Source organism: Taudactylus pleione, unplaced genomic scaffold, assembly GCF_031769625.1.
Source record: "Taudactylus pleione unplaced genomic scaffold, aTauple2 ptg000041l, whole genome shotgun sequence".
Lineage (NCBI taxonomy): Eukaryota > Metazoa > Chordata > Amphibia > Anura > Myobatrachidae > Taudactylus > Taudactylus pleione.
This window is the reverse complement of record NW_028284443.1, coordinates 47,293,043-47,303,268: the sequence shown is the minus strand read 5'-3', so window position 1 is coordinate 47,303,268 and position 10,226 is coordinate 47,293,043.

Here is a 10,226-nt window from a genome sequence, read left to right as displayed (position 1 = left end):
CACCCCCAGACTCCCGGACTTGATCCAATGCTTCTGAAATAAAAACATTCAGCTCAGGCAGGATGGACCTACTGCCAAATTTAATGGCTTACTGTGATTGCTGGTCTTGGATATGCTGGAATTATGACACACGATATACTTTGTATGATGCATATTAAAGCTGGATAATTCTACCCTCTTCATGGACTGGCCACACTCACTCTAAAATCAAGCATTTGGAAACCCCCCTCTAAAAATCCTGCGTTTGCCACTGAGTTTGATAAGGCCCTAATATGGAAGTCGGTGGTTCCCTGGATATCGGGGCTATTCAAGATCTTGTCTCTCGTCTGAAAAAAACAGGAATTTGCACAGTCACAACTTTCACAAGATTTCCAAGCACTAACAAAACAGTTCAACACCATTAAGTTCCTCCAGTGTTCTAGTATTTTTTCTTCTGGTCAACTGACTACCTTCTAGCAGTTACTAGGTCAAGTACAGGAGTCCCTTATACATTTTTTCAAATTTATTCCAGAGTTTTTAGGTGTTTCCTCTAAGTCCTCTGGTGCTACCACTGATGTGTCTAACATTACCGTCAGGGAGACTGGAGTAAAACATCAAAGCTTCCTGCGCCCCAAACTTTCGGAGATACAACGTCAACGCTGCCAGGAATTACATCTCTGCTTGTATTGCGGCTCTGGGGATAATTTTATTAGAGACTGCGTTCTTCGTCCTTCAAGAGATGGGGACAAAGGGGTGTCCCCTGCAGATGGAGCATCCAGTTCTTCCCCGTTTCCATTGGTGTTTTCTACTCCTTCAACTTCTGACAGAGTGGGAACACTTACCAAGCAGAAAGGAGGATATAACTGGGGCCCAACTACTAGATGTTTCTTTCCTCATGTAGGGAAGATAGGAGGAATAGGTCATCCTCCCCAAGTCAGTGACATATCTCCAGGTGGGGTTTTCAGTTTCACTCCCCGGAAGGGAATTTCAAGTGCTATACCCCAGGAGGAGATTTCAAGTCTTTCAGCCTAGGAGAGGGTCTCGAGTGTTTCTACTCAAATTAAAATTTCAAGTCATTCATCCCAGGAGGGGGCATCAATTTCAAGGTTCTCACCCCAAGAGGGGGTTACAAGTACTGTGCCCTTAGAGAGGGCTTCAGTTTCAAGTTTCATACCCCACATGGGGTTTTCTGGTGTTCTACCCCAGGAAGGGGTTACAAGTACCGTGCCCCTAGAGGGGGCTCCAATTTTAAGCCTCATACCCCAGGAGGGGTTTTCAGGTGACTTTCCCCAAGAGGGGGTTTTGAGTGCTGTGTCCCAGGAGGGGGGCTACATATTCAAGTTTCACACCCTCAGAAGGGGTAACAAGTTTCATGCCCCAGGAGGGGTCCTCTGGTGTTATTCCCCAAGGAGGAGTTACAAGTTTCATGCCCCTGGAGGGGGCTTTCATTTTGAGTTTCATGCCACAGGAGGGGGCTTTTATTTTGAGTTTCACACCTCAAGGGGAGGCCTTCGTTTCCAGTCTTATGCCCCTGGAGAGGGTCATCATTTTGAGTTTCATGCTCCAAGAAAGGGTCTCAAGTTTCGTACTTCAAGAGGGGGTTTTGAGTCACTCACCCCAGGAGGAAGTCTCTGTTCTCACATCCCAAAAGGGGGTGTCATTTTCCGTACCCCGAAAGGAAAAGTCGAGTCAGCTTCCCCAGAAGGGGGTTTTAGGTCCCATACTCCAACAGGGAGTGTCAAGTTCTGTACTCCAGGAGGGGGCGTTAATCTCAACTCTCATACCCCAGGAGGGGGTCTCAAACCTCACACCCCAAAAGGGAGGTCCAAGTGTCTTACCCCAAGAAGGGGTTCCAAGTGTCCTTCCCTGGAAGGAGTCTTCAAATGTCTCACCGCAGGATGGGGTTCCTAGTGCCATTCCCCAGGAGGGGAATTCAAGTGCCTCACCCCAGGAGGGGAATTCAAGTGACTCACCCCTGGATGGGGTTCCAAGTGTAATTCCCCAGCAGGAATTTCCAAGTGTCTTACCCCAAAAGGGAGTTCCAAGTGTCCTTCCCCAGGAGAGGTCTTCAAGTGTCTCACCCTAGGAAGGGGTTTCGAGTCTCTTACCCCAGGAGGGGGTCTCAAACCTCACACCCCAAGAAGGGGCCTCAAGTCTCATAACCCAAGAAGAGGTCTCAAGTCTCACACCCCAAGATGGGGTCTCAAGTCATATACCCGAAAAGGGAGCTCCAAGTGTCTTACCCTGAGAAGGGGTTCCAAGTGTCCTTCCCCAGGAGGGGTCTTAAAGTGTCTTACTCCAGGATGGGGTTCCTAGTGTTATTCCCCAGGAGAGGAATTCAAGTACCTCACCCCAGGATGAGGTTTCTAGTACCATCCTCCAGGAGGGGATTTTGAGTATTACACTTCAGAAGGAGTGCTCTAGTGTCATACCCCAGGAGGGGGCTACAGATTCACATTTCACACCCCAGGAAAGGGGTTCAAGTTATGTACCCCAACAGGGGTTTTCTGATGTTACATCCCAGGAGGGGGTCTCAATTCTCACACCCCAGGGGAAAATCTCAAGTCTTACATTCCAAAAAAGGGTTTCAAATCCGTATCTCAGGGAAAGATCTCAAGTTTCTTACAACAAGAAAGGGTCTCCGGTTCCTCACTCAAGAAAGAGTCTTCTAGTGTCATGTTAGAGTCAAACATTTCAGCACCCCATCAGTTGGGAGGTTCACAAGATTATGCTACCGCTACACCTGTAGGTACCACTCAGGATTCATCTAATGTTTCTATGCCCATTTGTTTCGATGGAGGTATTGCGCAATATTATGCCTTGGTGGAACACTTCATTGCTAAAATGAAATCCTCTCCATTGTCTGAAATCAAGCCTAATAATGTGGTAACGTTTATAATTTCATCTTTTCGAGGTAAAGTTTGGGACTGGGTTGAACCTATTTATGATTCAAAAGATCCAATGCTGTCAGATTTAGTAACCTTTAGTGCCGCAGTGATTAAGGAATTTACTCCAATTTTTTCAAACAGCTCAGTCATGGATTCTCGTCTCAATAAAGTCTCAAGTTCTGAAATACCATATTCCACCATTAAACTCGGATGTACTTCCTTGAGTCCTTCCCAAAACGATCTAGCGCAAGGACAGCCAATTCAGAAGGAGAAAGCTCAGGGAAGCATTATAATGATGAATTATAACACGGATTCTGACTACGATCTTGAGTACGATGAAAAACTGTTTTCGGTAGTTCCTGTGGGAGAACCTTTTCAACTTAAGTCTTCTCCTTCAAGTGGTTTGATAAAATCTAAGAAAAAGAAGAAGAATCGATGAATTCCTGGTGACCAACCTTTCTATGACAAATTGACCCTTTTCCAATTATTTATTTAGCAATTTTTTTCTAAATGTAGTAGTCTAGCACCTCCTTAAGTAGTATTCCAGTACTCTCAGTCTCTAAAAACGGATATGAGAATTGGAGAAATTTCTGAAGATATCTTTTTCTAGTGGAACCTAGTTCTTCTTGTGTTTTCAAGCTGGATTTTTTGAGTTTCCTGTGTTTTCAAGTATCTTTTTGTGTCTTTCTGTGGAGTTCCAGCTGAGCCTTCATGGGTGTCCGGTGTCCACCCTGAAATGAGGGGGTTCTGTCAGGGTTCAGCCTAGGATCGGCTATCTCTCACCTCTGTGCCGGCTTCCCCTGATTTCCTTGTGGTCAGACGTCTGGTGCAGTGAGAGGCGAGATGCTAAATATTCTGCCTTAGGTGTTTTTGCAGACTTCCATGGTCGGCTGTGTGTTTTGGGGATCGGAGTTTCCATCATGGGCACCGCCATGACAGTTCCTCTCATGTGACAGTCCTCCTAACTAATGGTAGCATGATCTCAGTCAGCTGACACTGTGCTCCAATTATCTGCTACCTCTGGGTATAAATCTGCCCCCAGAACTCCAGGAAGTTGCCTGATCAACAATTGTTACTCCTAGTGAACTAGTTTAGTCTTGTTCCAGGTTCCCATGCTTCTCTTGTTAGTTTCCAGAGTCTCCAGTGTCTTCTTTCTGCAACAGTGTAATCAACATCCAGCCTGTGTGCAAAGCAAGTTCCAGTGTCTCTTTCTGCAACAGTGTAATCAACATCCAGCCTGTGTGCAAAGCAAATTCCAAATCTCTTTCTGCAACATTGTAGTAACATCCAGCCTGTGTGCAAGCAAGTTCTAGTCTCTCTCTGCAGCAGTGTAATCAACCTCCAGCCTGTGTGCAAGACAAACTTCTGTCTCTCTCTGCTGCAGAGTAAATAACATATCTGCCTGTGTACCAAGCCTCAGTGTCTCCTGTGAGCAACAGTGTGATTACATCCTAGCCTGTGTATTATTACCAGCATCACCCCGTGGTGCAAAAGTGCATCCGCGTGCTATTACCAGTGTCTCCCTCGAGTGCACCCTGGGATAAAACAGTGTGTCACCCCATGGTGCAGAAGTGCATCCACACATACCAGTACCTGTGTCTCCCTCGAGTGCACCCCATTCTGCAAAGGTGCGTCTACACACCATTACCTGTGTCTCCTTCAAGTATTAATTCTAGTGTACCTCTCAAGTGCCATCCAGCTGTGTAAAAATGCGTCAGTACACTATTTCTGGAGTACTCTCCAAGTACCACTTTTTAGTGTAACTCCCTGTGTAACAGTTGCTTTGTTAGGCACTTCCCCTGGGCCATTGATATCTTGAGTCTCTATTCACACGGATCTTGGATACCTGGTCAAAGGACCGCGACTTGCCTGCAAGGTGCAGCTAAGCCCATTTCCCACTCGGTCACTGGTGAACATCTCCCTGCATGTTAGATTCCGCACCATTGACCAGGTGTCGCCAACGTCCAAGATCCGTGGATGAGGAGTTCTATATCCAGGCCTCTCACCCTGAGTTCTTCCTGAACCAAGATCACAACCCCTCAGTAGGGGATTATACTACCACGAACGTGACATAGTGGCAGTATACTTACCTACAGGTGACAGGATTCTGACTGTTGGGATGCCGCTGTCTGTATTCTGACCAGCGGCATCCCAACCACTGGGAACCCATACCCAACCCATAATAGGTCATTTGGAAATTTACAAAAAATGTGGGATTGAAATTGCAGCTAGAAATGAGCATAATAGAAAGAAATAAAATTACATCTAACCCCTGCCTATTATGATTTTAGAATCCCTGCCCTCCTTTTCTCTTAAGATACTTCTTGTTAATGCCTTGTTCATGTTCTACAGTAAATCAGTGGTTCTCCATCTTTTTCGCCCTGGGTACCCCCAGTGTTATTTGAACACCTAATAAAGACATATATTTATAATGAATATAACTGCTATCAGATAACAAGTGTGGGCACCACTATACATAAAAACAATACATATGCTATAAACAAGATACTGTATATATATATATATATATATATATATATATATATATATACAGTCAGGTCCGTAAATATTGGGACATTGACAGAATTTTCAGATTTTGGCCTCTATTCACCACCACAATGGTTTTGAAATGAAACACACAAGATGTGCTTTAACTGCAGACTTTCAGATTTAATTTACGGGTAATTACATACAAATCGGGTGAACGGTGTAGGAATTACAATGGTTTCAATATGTGCCTCCCACTTTTTAAGGGGCCAAAAGTAATGGGACTATCAACTCAAAAGCTATTTCATGGACAGGTGTGGGCTATTCCCTCGTTATTTCATTATCAATTAAGCAGGTAAAGGGTCTGGAGTTGATTCTAGGTGTGACATTTGCATTTGGAATCAGTTGCTGTCAACTCTCAATATGAGATCCAAAGAGCTGTCACTTTCAGTGAAGCAAGCCATCATTAGGCTGAAAAATCAAAACAAACCCATCAGAGACATAGCAAAAACATTAGGTGTGGCCAAATCTACTGTTTGGAACATTCTTAAAAAGAAAGAACGCACCGGAGAGTTCAGCAACACCAAAAGACACGGAAGACCACGGAAAACAACTGTGGTGCATGACAGAAGAATTGTTTCCCTGGTAAAGAAAAACCCCTTCACAACAGTTGGCCAAATCAAGAACACTCTCCAGGAGGTAGGTGTATATGTATCAAAGTCGACAATCAAGAGAAGACTTCACAAGAGTGAATATAGAGGGTTCACCACAAGATGCAAACCATTGGTGAGCCACAAAAACAGGAAGACCAGATTAGAGTTTGCCAAACAACATCTAAAAAAGCCATTCCAGTTCTGGAACAACATCCTATGGACAGATGAGACAAAGATCAACTTGTACCAGAGTGATGGGAAGAGAAGAGAAGGAAAGGAATTGCTCATGATCCAAAACATACCACCTCATCAGTGAAGCATGGTGGTGGTAGTGTCATGGTGTGGGCATATATGGCTGCCAATGGAACTGGTTCCCTTGTATTTATTGATGATGTGACTGCTGACAAAAGCAGCAGAATGAATTCTGAAGTGTTTCGGGCAATATTATATGCTCATATTCAGTCAAATGCTTCAGAACTCATTGGACGGCGCTTCACAGTGCAGATGGACAATGACCCGAAGCATACTGCAAAATCAACCAAAGAGTTTTTTAAGGCTAAAAAGTGGAATGTTATGCAATGGCCAAGTCAATCCCCTGACCTGAAGCCGATTGAGCATGCATTTCACTTGATGAAGACAAAACTGAAGGGAAAATGCCCCAAGAACAAGCAGGAACTGAAGACATTTGCAGTAGAGGCCTGGCAGAGCATCACAAGGGATGAAACCCAGCGTCTGGTGATGTCTATGCGTTCCAGACTTCAGGCTGTAATTGCCTGCAAAGGATTTGCAACAAAGTATTAAAAATTGAAAGTTAGATTTAGGATTGTTTAGTTTGTCCCATTACTTTTGGCCCCTTAAAAAGTGGGAGGCACATATAGAAACCGTTGTAATTCCTACACCGTTCACCTGATTTGGATGTAATTACCCTCAAATTAAATCTGAAAGTCTGCAGTTAAATCACATCTTGTTTGTTTCATTTCAAGCCATTGTGGTGGTGAATAGAGGCCAAAATATTAAAATTCTGTCAATGTCCCAATTTTTTATGGGCCTGACTGTATATATATATATATATATATATATATATATATATATATATATATAACACAAGAATAATGTGAATTGTGCAGAGATTTCTCACATATTACAATATATGAAAAATGTATAATTCAAAATAAAACTAGAGTCCACGTATGCTTTCATGGACTCCCAGGGTCCTACTGTAATTCCTAAGGGAAAGGATCCCTATGATACTGCACTCACAATTACCGAAACATTTTCAAGTACACCATAACATCACAAGGGTGCGCATGGGGGTACTAGTTTTAGAACCACTGTTCTAAATTAATCAAAATGGGTATATTTATATAAATGCAGGTTTTTAGAAGTGGAGATGTTGCCCAAAGCTACCAATCAAATTATAGCAATTATCTTCTTGAAGGTGCTAGATAAATGTTAAGTAGAATATGATTGGTTGTTATGGGCAACATCTCCACTTCTAAAAATCCCTGCACTTTAGTAAATATACCCCTATGAGTATGGGGACATTAGGAGGATGGTGAAACAATTAAGTGTGAAGAAAAATGTGTAAAACCGTATGTCCAGGTGTCATGCTCATTTATCTTTTTTATGGAATTGATCTCTGGTACTGTATGTTTAAACATGTTAAAATGTGGTGCTAGGTATCTCGCTCCTAATTGGTTCACCCCCTAGGAGTTTCTTTATTAAATGTGTCACTTTATTTGTTTAAAAATTGTAATTACATGGTTAACTGTGTTCTTATATATACAATATCTGTATCTGCTTTCAATTCCCATTGGAAAGGACAATTCTCAATGTACAACAATCATTATTTGTAAAATAAATTAGTTTTACAGGGATAATAAATGACTATATGGCTGCCCACAATCTAAGGGGTGTTCCCCTACATCTTTTACTTTCTGATGAATCATCATTTGGAATTGGATACATGTGGAAGCAAAACTGTGCTCTTCCTGTGTTTCTGCAGGAAAATAGTGAGTTAGCGCCCAAATGATGTCATACAATGTTATGGTTTTATTCATCACCACTACATAAATATCTTATAAGTTATATATAATATATATTAAGTATCATAAGCTTATTACAATAAACATCATAAGTTCAGTGCAAACAACCACAATTTGCATATAATGTGTCTAAAATGCCACTTTGTTACCTAGGCAATCTTATAATCAGTGCCATACTACACTAACATAGGCTCATGTTAGATGCCACTTGGTAATCAAGGAAACATCACTTGCTTAGAATGCATCTTAAGCCGGGAACACACTAGACGATGTGTGTACCTAGCCGACGCACGATGCGATGAACAACATATCTTGCGGTCATTTGACATTGCATGATCTGGTGAATGACCGCACGATATGTCATTCACCAGCCGGATCCACAAGCACGGGGTCATTCATCAAACTGACAGATTGAGCAGCATGTAGGCTTGATCGGTTGATGCAATGAACGACCCCACGGGGGTCTCTTATAGTGGGTACATGCTTGCCGATGTCGCCAAATCAAGTGACACATAGTCTAGTGTGTACCCGCCTTAAAATACTGGCTGGTCATCTAGGCAGACTCATAAACAAAGTTGTACTATCAGCCCTTACAAAGGCTGCTTATTGGTCACCACTTGATAGTCTAAGGGCTCTATTTACTACAATCCACATATTGAATGCAGATAGTAGTGTGATATTACTGACTGAATTCGCATTGCGAATTCAGGTAATATCAGAGGGATTTACTACAAATCCCTTGCAGGGACAGAACTTGTGAGAAAGCTCTGTCCCTGCGAATCCCCTCCGCACACTAGGCTCGGTATTTTCGCAAAAAAAAAACATGACAAAGAGCCCGTTCATGCGCCGACCGGCCGACGCTGCTATCCCCTGGCACTAAGCCCCGCCCCTGGTGCTAAACCCCGCCCCCACAATTGCAGACACCCCTCCCTTAATTACACTTACCTGCATGATCCGAGCCTCCGGTGATGTCCTCCATGCCTCCGGTCAGCTGATATCCCATACTGCTCTGGGACCTGATCACCTGATGACCGGGCCGCAGTGCAGTATGGGAGACCAGCTGACCGGAGGGAAGACATCACCTGGAGCCCCGATCACCGGTCCATGGAGTCAGGTAAGTTAATATTTTTTTTTTACAATTTTTTCTTTTTTTTGCAGTGAATCAGCTTGCGGTCTGTTTAGACCACACAGCTGATTACTGGGGCTGACTCCCGGCTCTGCTCTTCGCTCTTCCCGTTAGAGCAGAGTAAGAGTCCGGTAACCGGGGGAGGCCCTGGATAATGGCATTATTATCACAGGGCCTCCCTAGGTATTTTTTTCACAATTTACTTTTAGTAACTTTGGCCAGATCACATTTCCCATTACAATTATGGGAAATGCGATCTAATTACTAAAAATAAGTGATACTTAGGGGTTGGAGTAGAATTTTACGAATTCTACTCCAATTGCCCTGTAATAACTATAGGTGATACTAAAATAATGTGAAAAGGGTGTGAAAACACCCTTTTTCACTTTATTTTAGTAAAAATAATGTTAATAAATAAAGCCCTAAGTAACTATATAAACCAAGTTGTGTATGTTAGTATCAAGAAGCATGTTTTCACTAACACAAAAAATGTCAGCACAAAATCCAAAAGAAATCAATATATAAACAAATCTACAAAAATAAATAATTGTTCTTAAATTATATAATAATAATAATAATAATAATAATAATAATAATAATAATAATAATAAACAAAGACACTTAAAAGCAAATCTTCAAAAGCGACAGTAGGTGGACATACTGTACTATATACAGTAGGAGACCAATGTGCCAAAAACAAATATCAGCATACATAAGTTGCTAGCAGGCTAATGTTAGACAGTAGTTAAATATGACATTGTAGACCTGTCAATCACAAAATTAACGCATTACTAATGTACGGTACATCCTAAAAATCAATATAAAACACAATTCAAGGTTTTAGAAATAAAGAATAAGGTTAATTATAAAATACAATAAAATTCCTAAATATATTATGTGCTTTTACAATCTTGTTTTATGTGAGTGTATTATGTAATTTACAATAAATTATTTATTTGGACTTTTTGCACTTTTTTCTATCTTATTTGTTCACATATTGATTTGTTAGAACTTGCCATATTTGATCCAGTGGTCCAACTGAAGTTGA